The 23,190-nt window shown below is 39.7% G+C and overlaps 1 pseudogene across 1 annotated transcript; it reads left to right on the top strand.

Moving 5' to 3' along the window:
- The first annotated feature begins 947 nt into the window (after positions 1-947).
- LOC149012055 (uncharacterized) lies at positions 948-23,173 on the top strand (annotated as a pseudogene). The gene is made up of 3 exons (XR_016174744.1): positions 948-1,658; positions 2,993-3,054; positions 22,355-23,173. The product of XR_016174744.1 is annotated as an uncharacterized LOC149012055 (transcript).
- The last annotated feature ends 17 nt before the right edge of the window (positions 23,174-23,190 follow it).

The following is a 23,190-nucleotide window of genomic DNA, read 5'->3' on the forward strand; positions in this document are numbered from 1 at the left end:
TGTTTTGTCTTTTGCTTTTTTTAATTTTTTTTTATCTGAGGTTCATCCGGACTTTGCTTGGCAGCACCTTAATTACATCCTTAGGGAGGAGCTTTGTCGTCCGCAAGGGTCGAACCTATGACCTCTCCACTGAGAAATATGGATTTTACCATTCTACCAATCCTGCATTGACATAATTCTAAAATAGTTTTTTTTTTGGGGTGTTTTTTTGGTGTTTTTTTGTTTTTTTTTGTTTTTTGTTTTTTGTGTTTGTGTTTGAGGTTCATCTGGGCCAGTTTACACACACCTTGATTACATCCTTAGAAGAGCTTTGTCCAATAATTCTAAAATGGAACTTTTTATTGAAGAAGGGAAAAAGAAAAAAAAAATTTGAAGTCTGTAGAACTTCCTATCGTTGATATCGTCCTTAGCAAATGAGGACAACATTGACGGAATAACATCTCCAAAAAAGAGTGTTTCTTGGGAGGAATTTATATATCTAGCTAGGGAATCAGCCCATGTATTAATCTTTCGAACATGATGGACAAAATTACAAAGATTAAAATTCCTCTTAAGCTCCCTAATCCTGGTCATGACCCTCCAAGATGTAGAAAAATATCCTTGTATGTATTGGATTGCCACCATTGAATCTGACCGAATTTCAATTCGGTCGAAGCTCATGTTTATTGCGGTATCTAACCCACGCTTGATAGCAAATAGTTCAAAACAGTAATATTATTCTCAAGAATACAGTTGATTTACTGCCAATGGATCTACTGTTGTATACGTGGCGAGATCATAATGGCTCGTTGTTGGTCGTCTATTGTTAAGCCCATTTCACAGTTACGCTGCGCTCAAGTTCCGGATGAGTTACAGAACTGCGTCAGTATTGAGTTTTGTCAAGCCCGGCCTATCAGCTTCCCGACCCATTCAACCAACCAAGTTCGCGTGCATGATGGAGTGTGACAGTCGGTTACGTGCACTGGTGCACAAACTTTTACTGAGTTGTAGATCGCATCCGTCATACTTGAGATCGAAGTCTTTGCAAAAAGAGAATCAGGTGCGAACAAACGTTACAGGGAGGGAAGAGGAAGACTGAGACGAAGGGGAGAGAGGGAGAGAGAGGGAGAGAGAGAGGGGGGAATCAAAAAGGTGAAAGAAGTAAGTGATAAAATATCTCAAAATGAGCTTTATTTCAAGATTCGGAAACCGTTTCTCTGGTGGGTTCTGCAGAAACCCAAATGCTCTTGTCCCTTTTTCTTCGAAATTGATCGAATTGAACTGGGTTTCTCGGTGATTTAGTGCTGCTGCAGTGAAAGATGAGGAGGAAGAGGAGGTAGAGATTGATCAGAGAAGACTTCCTGCAGATTACGACCCTTCAAATTTCGATTCCGCAGAGCACCGAAGTCCTCCGACCGATCGGGTTTTCAGGTTGGTAGATGAATTTTCTGGGCTGACGTTGGTTGAAGTGGCTGAGCTGTCAGGAATTCTGATGAAGAAATTGGGCATGAAGGAGACACCTGTTGTCGGGGTCATGAAACCAGGAGCTGCTGGATTAGCTGGAATTGGTGCGATGAAAGCAACTGCTACGGCAAAGTAGGAGAAGAAACCAGAGAAGACTGTGTTTGAGTTGAAATTGGAGTCTTATGAGGCTGCGGCGAAGATAAAGATCATCAAGGGTGAAGGAGTGCACTGCCTTCTCTTTCTTTCTTTTGGGTTTTGATTTATTCTTTCAGTTGTTTCATTAATTTAGTACGTAGTCTAATTTAATGCTTTGAGGAAAAACCTTTGTAAGTGGGTGTTGTTTTGTCCCTTTACTTTCATAAGCTTATGGATTTTGGGCTTCAGTGATTGAATGACTATTTACGACTTGGTTGGGTTACTCAATTGTTTGCTTTAGTAAATTTCATTGCAACCTCATTACGGCATTCTTGTGGAAACCTAACGGTTGGATTTTGTGGCTCATATGAAGAAAAAGAAAGGGTATTGGTATGGATGTTCGGACATAATTTAATGCGTTGTTGCAAGTTCATTTTTTTAACTTCTTCTTGATGCCTTCGTAAACTCTTTTGTTTGGTGATTACTGTCTCAATAACCCCTGCCTTTTATGCTTGCTGGCTTCTAGCTTTTTTAGCACAAAATGGGATGAACCAATGAGGAATCATCAGATTAATCCCTTTCAGTTTTGTTTTTATTTATTTTCTTTCAAACTTGGGTTTTATTTCAGTTTTTCTTATTGTAAATTTGGGTTGTTTTGATTGGTCGATTCTCGTCTTTACTTATGGATTATGAATGATAAGTGCTAAAAAGATGTCTCTCGTCCTGCTGAGGTCAAAATAAGACATAAATGCATCTAAATATAAACATACTCTGTAGACATAAGTCTGGAATATGATGGTTAGGGAAGTGCAATTTAGCAAGATGGAAGTCACTTCAGAGAGCAGGTAATTGCTTGGGAAAGAAAGTAAAGGACTTCAAGATATGGAGTTTAGACATGCCTGATGCTTATATTATAGCACTGGTTAAGTAAGAGGATGTCTTTTTAAGACCATGACCCTTTATGGAGTCTATATTAGATGGTGAAGTTTGGGATACAGCTAGTGATAATTTTCTTATAGGGTGCTCTTTAGACTTCTTGTCATTACATGATAAGTTGTAGTTGTTTATTCAATTCTTTTATGAGACCGGGAGCTCGGGTTTTGGGTGAAGTTTTGGATACAACACTGATGCTCTTTGACGGGGTGTTATCATGTTGCCTTTTCTTAATTTCTCCCCTTTTTTAATTTCTATTTTTAACTCCGAAATGAACAATTTTTTTGGGTCTAAATGTTGCCAAAAGGCTAATAAGTAATTAGGCTGACTGTCTAATTTTCAACTGGCTATTATATGTTCAAGTGTTGAACACCCTACCTTAAGGTGAAAACTGTTTCAATTCTTCTTTCTTTTTCGTTGGCTTAAGCTTTTTTTCATACTTCTTGAAACTCATGGATACTAAGTAGATTCTCTTATGCAGATCTTGAAAGATTTCCTTCTATGGATTCAACACAATCTAGGGTGTTGGGGTCCACTTGTTTTGTAAGTTGTTTTCTTACATTTTACTTCCTACTGACTGTTTGCATAGTCATCACTTAATAACCCTGTCTTTGGGGTTGATGTTCTTATCTCTGTCTGTGTATTTTGCGGTTGATTTTGATCCTATGGACAAGGTCACATGCTTGTGGTTGTCATCTTCATAGGCACTTGGGTTAGCACCAACATTGTACGTTTATGTTATTCTTGGTTCCATTGATTGGGAGTTGGGACCATAATTTATCAGTCCACCTTGTAAAGAAGAGCAGTCCCAGCCAATCAATAATGTAGTCCTAGATTACTAGGAAGCGGAAACCCATCCCCGGATTTGGGATGCACTGTAAGCACATATAGGACAAAAACATTATATGGTTTCCAATTGAAGGCCAGGGTTAGATCAAACTTAGGATTTGATTGTAGGGTTATGACTAGCAAGTGATGGGGAGTCTATCAGTGAAGGTATGGTTTTTAAGATAAGGTCTGAATTTTGAGTTCCAGCAAAAGTTGTGATTCTCCTGAGTTTGGAAAAGTGAAAAAGATGAGATTCAAGGATTTTGTCTGTTCAGAATGGGATCAAACTTGAATTCTCCTTTCTTGGGAGGATACGGGGAAGTATGCGATCAAAATGTGATGAGGTTTGGATGTCTAGATTAGAAGTAAATTAAGTTTATGGAATTTGAAGGTTAGGGGTGGATTGGAAGTCTGGTTTTGCTGGACTGAATTGGAAAAAAAGGGGATCAGAGGGTAAGGGGATGGAGAGCATTATGTGAACCTGATTTGGGACATTTTCATTGCTAATTTGGTCTGTCACTTAATGGTGGGGTGGGGGAAAGTGTAAATCAAAAGTTGGGGTGGAGGAGGTTAAGGATTGGGATTTTGGAGGTTACAAGTAGAACTGGATCCGGGGATTGATTCTACTTACTGATGTTAGAACTTAGAAGAGTAGCAACTTGAATGCTTGAAGTTCCTTGAATTTGCAGGACATTCTGGCAACAATAAAGTGTCTTTAATGGTGATTGAACTTGGTAGCTTAGGGGAGATTGAAGAACTTGATGGAGGGGATAGGAAAACTTAATAGCTTTTAAGAGGTTAAGCAATATACAAAATATGAATATATGGGTTTTAATGTTCAGAATGGGCTGCAACTTGGATCAAGTTTTCCTTATGGTGAGAGGAGAATTCAATCCGAAAAGTTGATAATTCTAATGGTTGGTTCACGCTGTGGAAGTTTTGGAGTTTGTAGATGAAGTTTAGGGATGGGGGATATGTTTATGATTTAAAAGTTAGGATAAGCAGAATAGAGTTGGGGATGATTAAACTTACTGTTTGATGAATACCATCTTGAATATAACTGCTTGAGTGATTGAAGAAACTCTTGAAGTGTAGAGGTTGACTGGCAAATAGAAGAAGCTTCAAGGGATCAAATGTGGTCGGCTTTGGGGTTGCTTGAAGAATTTGGTAGATGGGTATGTAGGATGGAATAGCTTTCTCAAGACTAAGCAATGCTACCATTCAATAATTTACTGGCTCACAATTGTATTTATGGCTACAATGGCTGACATAGAAGGCCAAAGTAGTGTGATAAGAACCTCAATCAATCCCTGGATTAAATGGCTAAAATCCCTGAAACTAGGTCACAGCAGCACCCGTAACCCACTCAGTCTCACTACTCGCATGCACACACATACTACAATTGAAATGTATAAACAGGAAATTTAACAGGAAATACTTTGATTAATTCATTAATAAAATGGCTCAATCAATCTGCTATACAAGAACTCCCACCCCTTTAGTATCCTATCTCAGTCACCCTTTAACGTGAGAGATTACCTCTCCTCTAGGAGCACAGCTCGTCTCCTTACCCTTACAAAATTCTAAGCCCTTTTTCTCTTCCCTCACCTCCCTAATATATCCCTAATGGAATCCTAAGCCCTAACTAAGCCCACTTTTCATGCTGACCAACATGGGAGTGGCTGTTCCCAAATAGGATTCAGCCACGTATCCCTGTGGTTGATCTTGTCCCCCGCATGTTTGGATGGGTTTGACCCCCTACAACTCGCCTACCCCCTTTGGTGTATGTATCTTAAAATAAGTGTCTTATCATAGTGGTTTCCCGATTGCAGTTGGGTTTAACCAGGATCAGCTCTAAGCCCCTATTTGTTTGCTTTCATTGTGGAGGATTTAACCAGATACATCCATGATGAGGTCCCTTTATGTATGCTCTTTGCTGATGATATTATTTTGATAGATGAGACAGTAGAAGGAACTAATAAGAATGATGAAATATATGATATGTAACTAAAGTCAATCTTATAGAGGGGATGAAGTACTGAAGCTTGTGGACCGAAATGTATCGCAAAGTGAATGCTTTAAATACGTAGGGTGAACTATTAAACTATTAACAAAGAGGATAATATAGAGGATGTTGCCCACATAATTAAAGGAGGATGGATGAAATATGATGTTGCCCACAAAATTGATGTAGGATGGTTGAAATGGAGAGGTGCTCGGAAGCATGCCTATTAAGCTTACGGTAATTTTATAGTAGTGCGATTAGTCCAATTATGATCATGGAGTGTTGGGCAGTTTGTGGAGGAGTTACATAACTTAAATGTAGCAGAGTAGAAGATGGTGAAGAGGATGTGTGGCAAAATGAGGGGAAAAGACTAAGAAATGATTGTATTTTTTTTTTCGGGGGGGGTGTTGGGTTTATTCAAGACAAGTTCTATGAGAGCCACTTGAGGTGTTATGATCATTGTCAATGGAGAACTAAAGGAGAATTGATAAGGAAGGGTCACTTGATTTAGTTTGAAGGAGCTAAACAAGGTACAGGCAGGCATTGGAGAAGTGCTTAGAAAAAATATGCTTGTATCATATGGTTTTGGTTGAGCCTAGTATGATTGTAGATAAAGCTGCTTGGAGGAAAATTACTTGTTTAATTGACCTTCGGTAAGGGGGATGTTCTTAGAAGTCACCCAGACTGCTTTGTTTTCTCCCTTTTCCTTTTTTCTTTTTTGCCTCACTTCTTTCTGTTATTCTCATATAGCTTCATTGCTTTAAATTTATTTGGATCCTCGTAAACAACCCCATTTAGTTGGGATTAGGTAATGGGTTGTTGTTGTTTGTTGTTGTAATGGTTGACATAGAACTCAAACAAAACCTAGGATTCCCTTCCAAATTTCAATTATAATTATAACTGCTGCTATAGGACAAAACATGAAGAGGCCAAAATACTGTTCACGTTACTATTCATGTGAACAGTACCATAGCTCATATTTGCTGTGGGAGGAATATTCCAGAAAATATTTGTGGGACCCACATCCAAAGTTTGACTATATAGTAGTTGCTTTTGCAATTCCTGAGTATCTACCATAATCACTCGTCTCTAATTCCTGTTAATTTCTAATTTGAACCATTGGCTAGTTTACAAAGTTTAATCTGTTTTGGGTAAAGCTTAGGCCAGCCATTAGTTAAACCCCTTTCATCATATGAAGGTTGTTAAGGCAACAAGGTGACCAAAGTGGTTGGGACACTTTTTATAATAAACTATTTTATGTTGCTCAAATAATATACAAAAAATTGATATAATTTTACCATACGCTAAACGAATATTAAAGAATCATAATTATGGAAAATCATCATTAATAAAAGAAAAAAAGAAAAACATATGTTGGTTGAATTCTACTAGGAGTTCAACTTTATTGGAGTTTTCATTCATGTAATTTTCTATTTCTTGTTACCCAAGTAAGGGTATTTATGTAATAGTGTTCTTTCCACTTTATTATAAATAGAGGGCTTGAGATCATACCGATCAATTCAAGCCATTCTACCAAAATCGTGTTTCTCATCAACATAAATTCCATCATAATACATGCATGCAATAGCAATTAGCAACATGATGTAATGACATTATAGCATATGATTGTGAATTATATAAAATTATAAAAATGAAAATGAAAGAATGGGGAAATATCCATGATGTAGTTTACAATATATCCAATAGTTAGCTTGTTGTTCAACTTAGGCATCTAATCTATTTTACCCAACTATTTTTTAAGGAAATGAATAATTCTTGAATCCAAATTGGAGTTTAATTGTTAGCTTATTTTGCCACTTTGTTGACTGAATTGACAAATTAATACATCACATTCTTTTGAATAATATTTCATCTAATGATTTCCAAATTCGAAATGAATAACTATTATATTCGATATGGTTTTGTTGAATAAAATTTGATGTTAAAAAAATAAAAAAATAAAAAACTCAAGTTTTGGTACAAAATGTCAAAAAAAGTGACCACTTCAGCCCTAGGTGGGAATATGGCACACAGAGCAACAATGCGATGGCGCCTAGGCAATAAAGCGGTTGAAATCTTGCTTGTCAAACAGCAATTCATCTCCTGGGCGGACGCCTTGATAACAGTGCATCATATTACTGCAAACTTCAGAGAAAACGAATTTGCACAACATGCCATTGCTTATGGAGTATTCCATGTCCAACAGCTAAGATATCTCTGGGCAGGAGAACCATAGCTGAGATAGCCCATTACCTTGTCGTGTTTTCTTCTCCAACTTCATTGTTCCGATATACATGCTGTGCTGTTTTGACTGCAACGACGGCAAACCACCTCTTTGAGAATACTATTTGATGATCAAATTCCTTTTCCAACCAAATATCTAGGGCTGCTATGAATTTCAGCCAGTTATCTCCTCTACTTGACCTTCATCCTATCCAAATTTGAGTCCCATCAAGGTTGATGGTTAGGCCTGAAGAGTCCTAGTTTCTAATCTGGGAACTGCTGCACCAACAGAAATTGGAAAAAAAATTCAGTATGCTTTATCTACAGCCTGTAATCATTCACTTCAAATTTGAGCAAGTTCTACTGTTTGGCTTGTCTTGAATCATAACCCTCTAGTTTATTTAGTGCCTGAGTTTTCTACTAATTTAATTGGTGCTTGAACATCATACTTTTTAGTTTTTACCATCACCTTTGATTTTCAATTGTACATGAATTGGTATTAGAGTTGTAGCAGATGAGTGAAGTTCTAACAGTCTCCCCCCTGCTCCATTGGCTACTAGGACTTGGCCATTGCAGCTAGTACATGTTACTGTTGCAATAAAATTGGTCATGTTGTTAGATTCTGCCCCAAGCTTGGCAAATCTAACTCCACCATTGCAGCCACTGAATACAACAAGAAGGCAACTTACTGGTGATAACAGTTGGATGGAGAATGGGTTGTCTTTAAGAGATGAACGGGACAGTCTTGGGTTGTTCCAATATTAGGAGAAGAATAAGTATTGACGAGATGAATCAAAATTACTGTAGTTTAGGGTTTGTTGGTAGCAGCTTGCTTGGTCAAAGGATTGTGTATGGAAATTGATTCTTGAACTTCAAAGAACTTGAGGAGAAGAAAACCTTCAAACTAGGTGAAGGAGAGCTTTATTCAGACTTAGGGCTTTGCACCATCAAAGAATTGATTGGATAGATACATTGTCCCACAATTTGGATGTCCTAGGATTTCCCACATCAAGGGATCAATTGGCTATAGGTAACAATCCCACCAAAGCTAGATTTCTCACCAGACCCATCTCCAATAGAATAAATCTGGCAGCAGCAGCTTGTAAAGAAAATTTGTTAATTAAATTAATGTTAAATACTTGTTCCTGTTACAGCCTCGTATAAAAAAACTCAAAAATAGACTCCTATACCAAGAAGGAAAGGCCTAACTCAATTCTGATGTAGAATCAGAGGCTGGAAAGGAGAAAACCATGGAACTAGGACCAAGAGGACCAGCAATGGACCAGGCCAGCTTGAGCCAGCCCATTCAGTCCAGGTGGTCTTTTTGAAAAGAGGTCAAAACACTGTTCATACATTACTGTTCATGTGAACGCAGCCCATAATTTGGCACATTGGGGATGTTCCATAGAGGATTTGTGGCAGATTACATGAATATTCTATTCTTGAGAGATTTAGGAACTTAGTTTAGTTTCTATTTTGGTATTCTGTTTAGATATTTATGCATATGGGCTTAGTAGTTTCTATTTTCCATAAGATTCTATTGTCATTAGTTGCTGAGGTATTAGTTTCTATTATCAGTCTGCTAAGTTTCTGTTCATTGTAAAGCTTTAACCAAAATACAAATAAGCCCTTTAATTGAAATATAATATCAGACTTCTGGAGAAATCAATTTGGTATAGTAGCCTCAGTTATGGAGTAAATCCATGTTCAACAGTTGAGATAGCCCATCACTGACCCCCTTTCGTCAATCTGTCTTCCTAAAATAACACCTTCTTCTTCTATCTATCCTTATTCTATCCTTCATGTTCTTCTCTCTTAATTGAAAAAAATAATAATTCTAGTTAGTAAATTTTGTTTTCATATTGTATTGATCTTGGTAGCAATCGATCTCCCGCTAGTTTATCCGGCCGAGGTAGATTTTTGCATTAAGTTTCTAACTCATACAGTATGTGAACTTGCAAGATATCTCACATGTAACGGCTTCTGCAGTTAGAAGCTCAGATCAGCAGGGACGATGAGACTGAGAAGAGTTGAGGGGAGAAGAAGCAGAAGACGAAGGAGAGAAAAGAGGGGTAGAGATCGTGTGTGAAGCTCTCCTCTATGTACCTTATTTATTATCTAGAAACCAATCTGAGCTTGGGAAAACTTTCCTAAACTAACAGCAAAAAGGAAGAATATATATTGCATAGAACTCCCAAATCTACTAAAAAGGAAACTAAAACTATCTTATGAAGGTTATTTGTCTCTGAAGCATACGTAAATATATATTATACTAAGACTACCAAATTGTACTTGGCCAAGATCATCCACAATATCTTGGCCAAGATCATCCACAATATCTTGGCCACGCTAAGATAAACTCATCAATACTCCCCCTCAAAGTTAGAGCTTATAAATCTCCCATGCATAGTTTGCAACATCCATTCTAGAATGCAGGCCCTAAGAGTAACTTGGTAAAGATGTGATGTAAACCCAGATTTAGGGTTAGGGGTAGTATTGGAATTTCCTAAATCTAAGGGCTTCTGTTAGGTACCTGAATGAGGTTACTTAACAAGGTGGAATAACTCAAGAAGAAAAACGAGACTTTGAATAAAAGTTGAATAAGAAACAATATAATCTACCAGCAGTAGGTGATTCCTACGGCTACCCAAGAGCAATGGCTCTCACATAAACTTCTCTCTATATCCTTTCTACTCATCCTCCCCCCTATTTATAGCAATTACATTCCTATCGAATTAATTAACAAAATCAGCCTACTTCGAGTAGGACTCTTCAAAAGAAACCTAACTGTAATGTAACTCTAACCTAGATGTATTATGACTCTTGACTCTCTAAATCTAATTCTAATAACCTTAACGCAGAAGGACTCTTCATGCTTCAAATTTGCCGATGCTTTGAATGCACTAGGACTCTGCTGAAAACGACAGGACTCTCTTCACTCTTCAAACTGTCAATCGTTTCCTTGGGAGTGCTTTCCTTGTCGAATATAGACTCTTGATATCAGGGGCTTATCAATACTCCCCTCCAAAAGTTTCACCTTGTCCTCAAGGTGAAAATCTGGAAAGTGGGACTGTATTTCAGCATAAGATTCCCAAGTATTTTCACAAGGCGGCAGTCCTTTCCATTGAATCAAAACCTCCAGCAACCCTTGAGTAGAGAAACGAATGTTGAGCAAGGCTTCGGGTGTGAGCTGCAACTCGCCATTTCCCTGCAAACAAGTTGGAAGCGGCTGCGGCTTAATGTGCTGCCCGATGCACGCTTCAAGCGTGAAACGTGAAACACCGGGTGGATCCGAGAATCATCGAGGTAAACGTAGACGATAGGCGGCTGGTCCCACCGGCTCAATGATCGGGTACGGCCCATAGTAGCGATGGCTGAGTTTCTCATTGGACCGTTTGGCGAGTTTCTGGGAAGCGATAAGGTTGTAGCTTAAGAAAAACTTCATCCCCCACTTGATAATGCACTTCCCTACGCTTTGAATCCGCGGAATTGCACATCCTATCTTGGGCCACCCGCAGATTTGTTTTGAGATCCTCCAACACCCGATTGCGCTTTCGGAGGAACACATCAACCTCATCCACTTTAGATCGACCATCCTCCCAACACAGAAGAGAGGGGGGGTCTCGTCCATACACAACCTGAAAGGGAGTCATTTTTGTGGCTGAATGAAACGTCGTATTGAACCAATATTCGGCCCACGGTAACCAATTAATCCCAGTCCTTCGGTTGGCGAGCGAAAAACATCGTAGGTAAATTTCAAGGCTGCGATTTACCACCTCTGTTTGACCATCCGTTTGAGGATGGTAGGCACTGCTGAACTTGAGGTTGGTACCCGCTAATTTAAAAAGCTCCATCCAAAAATTACTAAGGAAGACACGATCTCGATCGGAGACGATGGTTCGAGGGAACCCATGCAAGCGGATAACCTCCTTGCTGAACGAGATAGCCACATCCTTGGCGGAATAAGGGTGTGAAAGAGCGATGAAATGCGCGTACTTGGATAGCCGGTCAACTACAACAAGCACGGTATCTCCACTCTTAGTCCTGGGTAACCCACCAATAAAATCCATGCTAATGTCTTCCCAAATGCGATCTGGAATTGGTAGTGGTTGAAGGAGTCCAGCGGGTTTCATGGCTTGATATTTACTGCGCTGACAAGCATCACAACTAGCCACAAATTCGAGGACAGCAGCCTTCATTCCTACCCAGTATACCACAGTGCTAATCGCTTTGTAAGTCCTCAAAAACCCCGAATGCCCACCGAATGGGGTAGAATGATACTACGAAAGTAATTTGGGAATTAATGGTGACCCATCGGGGATGACTAACCGATTCTTATAGAGTAAGGTGCCCTTTTGAAGCCGGTAGTTTGGGGTAGTCCTGGGATCCCTTCAGCAAGGCTTGAACGATCTTCTGGTAACGGTCCGAGGCGTGTACCGCTGTATCTAGTCCCTCACTTTCCTGCCAAGTTGCTGTTGTCATCGAATAAAGCTGCTTATCATCCTGCGACCTTCGCGAGAGAGCATCGGCGGCTTTGTTTTCGCTACCCGGACGATACAATATCTCAAAATCAAATCCCAAAAGTTTCAAGACCCACTTTTGTTGATCAGTAGCCACAATGCGCTGTTCAAAGCAAATATTTCAGACTTTTCGATCCGTTCGTACTTTGAAATGTCTCCCCATCAAGTAATGACGCCATTTTTGAATGGCAAGTACTATTGCCATTAGTTCTTTCTCATGCAGACTTGGTTTGTGCGCGAGGGGACAACACTTGGCTCCGAGTAGGCAATGGGATGGCCCTCTTTGCATCAAAACCGCACCCAGCCCAAAACCCGAAGCATCGGTCTCTACCAAAAACTCTTTCGTGAAATCGGCGTCACCAATCTTTGGAACGGTTGTCATGGCTGTCTTGAGGGCATTAAACGCCGCCGTTGCCTCGTTACCCCACTGAAATGCATCTTTCTTCAATAAGTTTGTGAGTGGAGCGGCAATTTTACCATAATTTCGGACGAATCTGCGGTAATACCCGGTTAATCCTAAAAACCCTCGCAAGGCTTTAAGATTGGCGAGGTTGGGGCCACTCCACCATGCACTTAATCTTCCGTGGGTCCGTTGTGACTCCGTCTTTAGATATGATATGTCCTAAATACTCAGTGTAGCAACCCCAAACATGCATTTTTTTTCGGTTGACTACAAGGTGGTCTTTGTGTGAGAAGTATAAAGGTGGTTCGCAAATGGGCCACATGTTCCTCCATGGTCTTGCTATACACCAAAATATCGTCAAAGAACACCAAAATAAATTTTCGCAAGTGTTCTCGAAATACCTCATGCATTAGTGATTGAAATGTGGCTGGAGCATTCGAGAGCCCAAACGGCATCACCGGGGAACTCGTAATGCCCATTATGTGTACGAAAAGCCGTCTTTTCTTCATCACCTTCCGTCATTCTAATTTGGTGGTATCCTGCTTTCAAATCAAGCTTGGTAAACAACGTGGCTCCGCCTAGCTCATCCAACGGTTCGTCAATTGCGGGAATGGGAAACTTGTCGGAAGCGTGAGTTTATTCGAGGGGCACGATAGTCCACGCGAAACGCCATCCGCCATCCTTCTTTCGAACCAACGATCCTGGACTGGAGTAAGGACTCACACTAGGTCGTACCAATCCTGCTGTTAACATTTCCTGTACCAATCTTTCGACCTCGTTCTTTTGAGAATGTGGGTAACGATAGGGTCGAATATTAGGTGGGTTACTCCTCTCGGCTAACCGTATCTGGTGGTCTTGCTTCCTTCTTGGCGGCGATTCAGTTGGTTCAGCAAATAATTGAGCAAAGTCGGTTAATAAATGTGACAACTCTTTGTACTCTCTTGTACCTCTATATCATCTCTCCGACGGGATCTTGAGGTTGTAGCCGATATCCATCACCACCGCTTGAACCGATCGTAGTAGCACACTCTTCAATGTTGTTTCTAATCGCAGCGAAGGTTGGATCCCCATTTAGTTTCACGGGTCGTCCCCGCCTCTCAAAGCTCATGGTTCTCAAGCGCCAATTACTGCGTACTTCCCCTAGTGTCTGCAGCCATTCTACGCCCAAGATTATATCAATGCTACCCAAATTGAAAGGGTAAAAATTTTGCACAAAGACCTCGCCGCCTAGCTGAATCGGAATCTGTCGACAAATCCCCGTACCTTTGCTAATCGTCCCATCGCCCAAAGCAACCTGAAATTTTGTTTTCTGGATTTCCAATCCCAACGGCTCCACCAACTCTTGAGCGACGAAATTGTGCGTTGCTCCACAATCGATCAGAATGATGACTTCATAGCCATTTATTTGTCCCGTTAGTTTCAGTGTGTGTGGTGAATCGATCCCCCCTCTTGAGGACAAGGTGAAACTTTTGGAGGGGAGTATTGATAAGCCCCTGATATCAAGAGTCTATATTCGACAAGGAAAGCACTCCCAAGGAAACGATTGACAGTTTGAAGAGTGAAGAGAGTCCTGTCGTTTTTAGCAGAGTCCTAGTGCATTCAGGCGACTGGCAAATTTGAAGCATGAAGAGTCCTTCTGCGTTAAGGTTATTAGAATTAGATTTAGAGAGTCAAGAGTCATAATACATCTAGGTTAGAGTTACATTACAGTTAGGTTTCTTTTGAAGAGTCCTACTCGAAGTAGGCTGATTTTCCTTGCGATAACATGAACCTTAATTCATCTCTAAACTCGTCATTGGCCTTTTCTCCTTTCTCTATGTTTTGTGCTAGGAGTCCCACTTGACCTTGAATCTCTTTCACGATACTTTCCAATTCCTCTACCCTCTGCTCCATTCGACTCTTGACCATTCCCCTAGAATCGATGGCTCTGATACCAATTTGTTAGGTACCTGAATGAGGTTACTTAACAAGGTGGAATAACTCAAGAAGAAAAACGAGACTTTGAATAAAAGTTGAATAAGAAACAATATAATCTACCAGCAGTAGGTGATTCCTACGGCTACCCAAGAGCAATGGCTCTCACATAAACTTCTCTCTATATCCTTTCTACTCATCCTCCCCCCTATTTATAGCAATTACATTCCTATCGAATTAATTAACAAAATCAGCCTACTTCGAGTAGGACTCTTCAAAAGAAACCTAACTGTAATGTAACTCTAACCTAGATGTATTATGACTCTTGACTCTCTAAATCTAATTCTAATAACCTTAACGCAGAAGGACTCTTCATGCTTCAAATTTGCCAGTCGCCTGAATGCACTAGGACTCTGCTGAAAACGACAGGACTCTCTTCACTCTTCAAACTGTCAATCGTTTCCTTGGGAGTGCTTTCCTTGTCGAATATAGACTCTTGATATCAGGGGCTTATCAGCTTCCTAGTAATTTCCAGCAAAAGAGAATGGTTATCCTATGGTTTATAGGTTATTTTGTCATGCTAAAACCCTGGTGTAATGTGAACTCAGATCTGAACTTTAATATATTATGAGTTCCAGACCTGAGTTTTAATAAAAAGAGGACTGAAAATAAGGTTTTAGGGTTTCGGCTAGGTGGGAGGATGGGCTGCTGCTTCTGCTGCGTAATTTCAAATCTCTTCCCAAGGTTTCAAGGTGTAGGAGAGGGATTTAGTTGGGTGGGGGCTTAGTTTTCAGAAGTAAAAGAAGAATTGCAGAATGTTTTGTTGAAAAAGATGAAGTACAGGAAGTTTCAGACTTTAGGGAAATAGGGTTTAATTAGGTAACCAACAGTAGGACTGGTGGCAAGGGGTAGGTATGATCCTAAGAGAAGGAAAAAGAAAGCTAAAGGGGCTGGGGAAGTGGGATTGGCAGCGGGCAATGGGGTTTGCTGCTATCACAGGGGAGGAAAAAAAGAAAGGTATGGGGGGGGGGGGACCTACAGATGCAAGGGGAGGGTTGGGGGCTTTGCTAGAAGGGGAAGGGGGACGGAGAGGGTGCAATGGGGGTGGGGGTAGTTTCTAGGGGTTGGGCAGTATGGGAAAAGGACGGGGGGGGTGCGATAGCCTAGGATGCAGGGGAAGGGTAGGGGATTTGTTGGGTACTTACCAGGGCTGCTGTGAATGATTGATGGCTGCTTCTTGAATGCTTGTAGACTGCTGGAATGAAGAAGAAGAAGCTGAACTTGAACAAAAACTTTTACTCAACCATTGCCCCCCCAACTAGGAAACCATGATCTGCAACTCAACAACTAGGAAACCATGAATTGCAGCCCTCTTTATTTATAATGCTGCTAGGCTGAATTACAACTTGTGAAGCAAGTGACTTGCCCTCCATAAAGGGAAACTAATAGTATGTCTCACAAAAACAGAAAATAGAAGGTACTGAAAAATAGGAAGTTCTAGAAAAGGAAGGAAATGAAAATAGAAACTTCAACACTGTCTTACTCTTCATGACCAAGGAACCTTGTCTGAAAAAGGAAAGTAGACAATTTGAGCACCAAGAAAGACTGTCCAAGGCATGCGCACCAAGGCAGTGGCCTTGGACCATGCGTATTCTCAACACTCCCCCCTTAGGCTAGCCCAACTTGTAATAGATAGAATGAAAAATTGGCTTAAATAAAGCTTTAGTGAACAAATCCACTAGTTGATCAACATAACTTACAAAGGGGGTTTCTATGATTTTCTTATTGATTGCATCACAAACAAAGTGACAATCAACCTCTATATGCTTTGTTCTCTCATGAAAATCGGGATTATTGTCAATGTAAGTAGCAGCCTGATTATTACCAAACATTTTCATAGGGTTGGAAACTGGGATTCCCACTTCCTCCAATAAAGAATGAAGCCTCATCAACTCGGTAGCTGTGTGGGCCATGGCTCTATATTTTGCCTCAGCACTAGAATGGGCAACAATAGATTGTTTCTTACTCCTCCAAGTTACAAGATTTCCACCAAAAAAGGTACAATAACTCGTAGTAGATTGATGATCAGATGTAGACCCTGCCTAATCTACATCAGAGAAACCAGATCCATACTCTTGTTTGGTCAATAGACCAGCCCCTTACCGGGTGCACTCTCGAGATATCGAAGCAGTCTCATATCTCTATCCCAATGGGCCTTTTAGGGCATTGCATTAACTGACTCAACACACTAACTAAATGGGAAATATTTGGACGGGTGGTGGTGAGATAAATCAGTTTCCCAATAAGACTACTATAACGATGGACATCATTTACATCATTCACTCCCAACTTTAACTAATGATCCATAAGAATATCAACAAGTTTAGAGGCAAGCATATCAGTTTCTTCCAAAAGATCCAACACAAATTTTCTTTGTGACAAACTAACTTCTTGTTTACTCCAAAGTACCTCAATTCCCAAGAGATACTATAGATCACCCAAGTCTTTGGTTTGGAAAGTTTTCTGTAAGAATGCCTTAGTTGTATTTGCTGATAACCCCAGTATCACTGCCTGAAGAATAATGTCAACATAGACAGCCATAATAGTAACACCACCACTCGTTCGTCTAACAAAAATAAAGTGATCAGAATACCACTGGGTAAATCCAAAAGATTCCACAGTTTTACTAAGTTTCTCAAACCAAGCCTGTGGGGATTGCTTAAGTCCATAGATAGCCTTATGCAACCTACAAACATGAGTATTACCCTTCCCCTGAGTAACATACCATGGAGGTTGTTCCATATACAGCTCTTCATTGAGGTCACCATACAATAAGGCATTTTTAATGTCAAGTTGAAAGAGCGGCTAATCATAACTAACAGCTAAAGAAATCAACACATGGACAGAATTAAGTCTAGCCATAGGAAAGAGTCTCAAAATAATTCATTCATTTGTGTTCAGCCCTTAGTTACCAAGCGAGCCTTGAGTTGTTCAACTACACCATCAGAATGATACTTAATAGTATACACCCATTGACAACGGACCACATCTTTTCTAGGAGGCAAGTCTACCAAATACCATGTATGACGAGATTTTAAAGCATCCATTTCCACATCCATGACAGCTTTCCAGCCAGGGCTTTTAAGAATCTCATTATGATGGGTAGGGATATGAATGTCGGACATAGAAAGAGCAAGACAACAAAATTTGGGAGGTAGATGAAAAATAGATACATAATTAGAAACATGATAAACAATGTGAGAATATAAAGTGCAAGTACGAGTATCTTTTCTCAAGTTAATAGGTAAGTCATCTAAAGTAGAAGTAGGATCTCCACTAGCCGGAGGAGACGATGAAGAGGGAACTTCTGTAGGACTAGCTTTGACCTCATCTAAAGGAGAGTTGCTAGTATCAATAGAATGGTTTGTATGATTCACAATATGCTCCCCCAACTTACGTTTTCGTTGACAAACCTATAGAGGGACACTGTAGTTTGAAGGAACTAAAGAGGGAATGGGAGGAGCATCATTCACAACATGGTTTTCATCAAGCAAAGGTGGATTAGTATAATATGGGGTATCCTCAAAAAATGTAGCATCCGTAGTGACAAACTGTTTCTGATGTATTGGATCATAACATTCGGTTAATCAAATGATCAACAGATAAAATCATATTACGCCAGTAATTCTTAAGGACATTCATCTGAATTAAAAGAGCACATGTAACCTCCAAGAGGTGGCGATTCTTGTGTTTAACCACTCCATTCTGTTGGGGACTGAATGAACAACTGTTTTAATGCATCATTCTGAGGGTGTCACACAAATGGAGATACTAGTTTGTACATATTCTAAAGCATTATCTGATCTAAAATTGAATAGGAAGAGAAAATTGAGATGTTACTTCTTTAATAAATTTTTTAAATATAGGCAGGAACTTTGTTCAATCTTTCAGAAGATACAACCATGTAAGACGTGAAAAAATCATCAACAAAAGTAACAAAATACCGTAACGCATGCCTATTACTAACTCTACAATGACCTAAAATATCAGAATGAACAAGAGACAATAAAGACTCACTACGAAGAGCTGAGCGTTGAGGATAGGTGACATGATGGTGCTTCCCCAACTCACACGCTTCACAATTTAACCTAGCCATTGACTTTAAAGAAGGAAACAAAATCTTTATATCTAGCTAAGGAAAGGCGGCCTAAACGACAACGCCACTGAAAGCCATCTACACCATCATCTAAGAGAGCCGTTGTAAGGGCACCATTGTCTAGATAGTGGAGTCTGTTCCTTTCGTACCCTCCACCAATCGTCTTCCTCGTGTGAAGGTCCTAGAAAACACAAGAATTAGGAGTAAAGGTTACGGAGCAATTCAATGTTTTAGTTAGCTTGATAACAAATAATAAATATCAGGGAAAATTATCAATATGAAGAACAAAGGACAGAGTAAGAGAAGTTGTAGAAGAAACACTTCCATAGCCCAAAATAGGTGTGAAAGTTCCATAGATTTAGAGAAAGAGCTAAGACGACTTACAAGTAATGTGAGAAGAAGCCATTGAACAAATGATCCAAGGGGTGGATGTAGAAGTGAGAAGAGCTGTTTTACCTACATAAGAAAAATTGGTAGCAGAAGTACCAAAGTATACTTCCTTTGAGAGAGGATAACACCACTGGTTGAATATCCAAATTCCAGATGTAAGAAGTATCTAAAATTCCCCAAGTCCTTGATATCAAATTCCATACCCAAAAAAGTTCTTCAAGGCTGAAATCTTCTCTCACTACTGCTCGGGATCACACTCTCCCCCATATAGGCTAGAAGTATAGTGGTACTGAAATTTTGGTTATTATACTTCTACTTCTCTCACTACTTCTCTCACTTGAAGCTGAGAAGTCAAGGTGCCTTTATTGAAGAATGCAAAAGAAAGAATGATGGAGATAAGGAAAAGTTATGAAAGGTATTGGAAAATGTATGGATGCACACTCATGTCTGATGGGGTGGATTGACAAAAAGGGCAGGCACCTCATCAATTTTCTTGTCAATTGTCCAGAAGGAACATTCTTCCTTGGTTCTGTGGTAATTGGGGAAAAGCATGTAGTTCAAGTGGTAAATGATAATGCCTCAAATTACAAAGCAACAAGGGCATTATTAAGGGAGAAAAGGACCACATTATATTGGACTCCCTGTGCAGCCCACTCTCTTGATTTGATGCTAGAGGACATTGAGAATTTGAAACAATATATGAAGGTGATAATTCTAGGGAAGAGAATAACCACTTTCATTTATAGGCATACAAGATTGCTGGTGGCCTTAAGACAGAAGACAAATGTCAGGGATCTTGGGAGGACTGCCGTGATTAGATTTGCCACTTCATTCTTAACACTGCAAGGCTTATTGAAACATAGATGAAGTAAGGCACTTATTCATTTTTGAGGAGTGGACAGAATCCAATTTGTCCAAGACAGAAGCAAGGAAGAGAGTAGCTAAAACATCATTTTCTACAGCATTTTGGCATGGTGTGGAGGATTGCATTAGAGCATCACAACCTCTTATGATTGTATTGAGGATTGTAGATGTTGATGAAAGACCCGCATTGCCTGAAGTGTTTGTAGCCATGCAAGAGGCTACGAGAAGAATAAAGGACAATTTTGGAGGCAAAGAAAAACTCTGGAAGAAAGTCATACAAATAATTGATAAGCGATGGGAGTGCAATGGGAGTGTTAGATGGAGAGACCTCTATATGGTGCAGCCTTATTTTTGAATCCTAGGAAGTTCTACAATTTAAATGTTGTAGATGATTGTGAGTTGATTAGTTCTCTGCAAACTTCTTTCAATGAAGTTATTGGAAGACCAGTGCTTGATTTATATCTACAAGATAAGGTATTGCACCAAGCAAGTGAGTACAAGCAAGTTAGAGGTCCTTTCTCCACAAGCATGGCTATCAAACATCGTACAACTATGAGTCCTCGTAAGTTTTTACTTGTATGTTTTTTTATTTTTAGTTATACTTATTTGGAAGGGTGACTAGGGCTGCAATTGGGATTGAATGACAACGAAGGTAAAGGCATAAGAAATCTGCAATAGTGTAGAATTCTGATAGACGGATTAAGAGACATGGATTACAGAGTTTATGATGAAGAAGAAAATAAAAAGAATAAGTGGTTGAATGGGGTAGGGTTTTCAAAACAGAAAATTAAAAGTGGAAAGGGAATAAAATAAAGTGCAGCTTGTTACGTACGTGTAATTCAAGTCTAGTAATGGCTGAGATGATGATGGCGTAGTCAAGGTAGGATGCAAGCCTGTTGCCAAGGCGCCTAGATTTCTAGGAGTCTTAGCCCTTTAGTGGGTCAAGGCGACCTAGTGTTGCCTTGCTTGGTGTTGCACTGTCACCTTGGTTTTTTTTGCCGTCTATTGCCTTGCCACGCCTTGACAACTATTACAAGCATTTGCTGACGAGAATCCTTCAAATAAACCCTATTACATAGAGGTCCTTTACCACTAATGAGAAGCTCTACTATCACCTTGTAACACTCTCTTTATCAATTATGTTCTGAATTTTGAGTCTTATTACATGCATAGGCCTTCTATTTATAGCCTTCGTGCTGACTTTCCTAGTTGTACCAAACGTAGACACTAACTTGAACTCAAATAAGACTCTTTATCACTAACCTAAAAGGACCCCTTACCAGATTTATTTAGTTAATTACACTATCCCTATTAGAGCTGACATATTGATGCAGGACAACAGCACAAAACGAGGACTAAGTGAACCAATCATGGACCAGGCCAGCTCAACCCCCCCCCTTTTCAGTTCAGATGGTCTTTTAGAAGGCCAAAAAGATGCCAAAACACTGTTCACGTGAATAGTGTTACAGACTTGGATTATTTGTCATTTGGGAATATCCATAGAGGATTTTGTGGGGCCCACGAGATTACATGAAGATTTTTTCCCTTGGGAGATTTAAGACATTAGTTTAATTTCTATTTTACTTATTTATGCATGTGGCTGAAATATAAAGCCCAGTAGTTTCTAATTTTAAATAATTTCTATTTCCATGAGATTCTATTATCACTAGTTAGTAGGATATTAGTTTCTATTTATTGTAAAGCTTTAGCCCTTTGCATTGCAATAAAATAGAGACTAATGGGATATAAATAAGATGAATTGAAGCTTTAGCAATGTAGGTTTGCAGCCCCTTTCTCTGTATCCTCTTCTCTTCTTCTTATGAGTGTTCTTCTCCTTCTTCCCTGTCTTCAAGACCGATTTATCTGAGATTTCCCTTTCTCTACTTTCTTCTTTATCCTTCTACCATCTCTATTTTCCCCCCCTTAAGAGACTTTGGAGAAAAAGATATATGACTTGAAGGTTTAGCATGGGGCATTTGCAGCCCCCCCAGGGTAGGTGTCCCTCTCTCCTCTTCTCTTCATCTTATGAGTGTTGTCCTCCTCCCATTTCAAGTCTAATTCTTCTCAGATTTCTCCTTCTTTCTACTCTTTGGAGTATTTTAGGCAGATGCTTTCCTCCTTTATAAATTTGTCTCAAATGATTTGAGTAGGTAAAACTGCTTCTGGGGTTATCTTCCCAGTGTTATCAGGCAAAAAAGTTAGAAAACTAACAAATGATTCTTTTCCCTCTTTTTATTCTCTAAGAGGGAAGCCCCGGGATTTGGGGGGGGGGAAGGAGTGTCTGCCAACCCCTTCATGTTTTTGTTTGCCACTAGACAGTAGATAGATGGGTAAATCAGATTTAAGACTGTTACCACCTTGAATGTCTTCAGTTGGTTTGTCGAACCTCCCTCGTCAAAGAATGTGCTATGATACTTAATTTGCATACCTGATTCCCGGTGATTTAGTTTCTTTTTATGTGCTTGCCCTGATAATTAGAAAACCAAACTTATTCCTCCTCAGGTAAGGAATCCAGAATTCCTGATACATTACGTGTGCAGGTCCTAGTCGGCGTCCATAAAGATGTATGCCCTGGGGACCGTTAGATATACTACACTGCTAATGATGAGCTGACTGTGACAGGTAACTCCATTTTTGTGGTGAACCAAAAGACTCTTTACATGATCAGTGCTAGCAACATAGAAGCATAAAGACTAAGTGCAGTGGATATGTGTATGTGCTGAAAGATTAGCATTAGCTTGTGTCCCCATGCAAACTTGGATATAGTTACTAAATTAACTCCACCATCATAGTTTGAGTTATAGCCTTATTTAGCAAAGCTGCAGGTTTTCAGAGGCCATATGGAACTTAGCTTGTTTCATGTATACAATTTTCTATTAGCAGATATGTTTAGAGCTTCTCTGTAAAGCCCTTGCCCTAAGCTTGTTAATGGAGACAGGAAAATCAATGGAAAGCTTGAATGGACAATGAAGGATGTAAGATGACTCTAGTTTTCATAAGATATTAAAGGACCCAGACTTACATAGTTGTTTAAGGATGTCTGGATGTGTACATTTCACCCACTCCAGTCCCTGCCATATGTAGGAGCCTTGTGGGCTGAGTATGGACCCCTCCGCCCTTTCTTATAAGTTTTGACATTCTTGTGTCCTCGTGCATTTCCATCTGATTAATAAGTTTTGCTTAGGATTGTTCAAAATATAATAAAAAGAAAAAAGAAAGAGAAGACGAGAAACTTATCCTGTTTACAGAGGGTGTGAGGAAGGCCATATAGACAAGTTACAATAGGATTCAGATAAAATATTTAGGAATGGTAGTTCTACCTTTGAGACAATATGAAGAGGGAATGTTCATCTTTACCCCCCCCCTCCACAAAAAA

Source organism: Hakea prostrata, chromosome 7 (genome assembly GCF_041222555.1).
Source record: "Hakea prostrata isolate BN-2017 chromosome 7, UWA_Hpros_2, whole genome shotgun sequence".
Lineage (NCBI taxonomy): Eukaryota > Viridiplantae > Streptophyta > Magnoliopsida > Proteales > Proteaceae > Hakea > Hakea prostrata.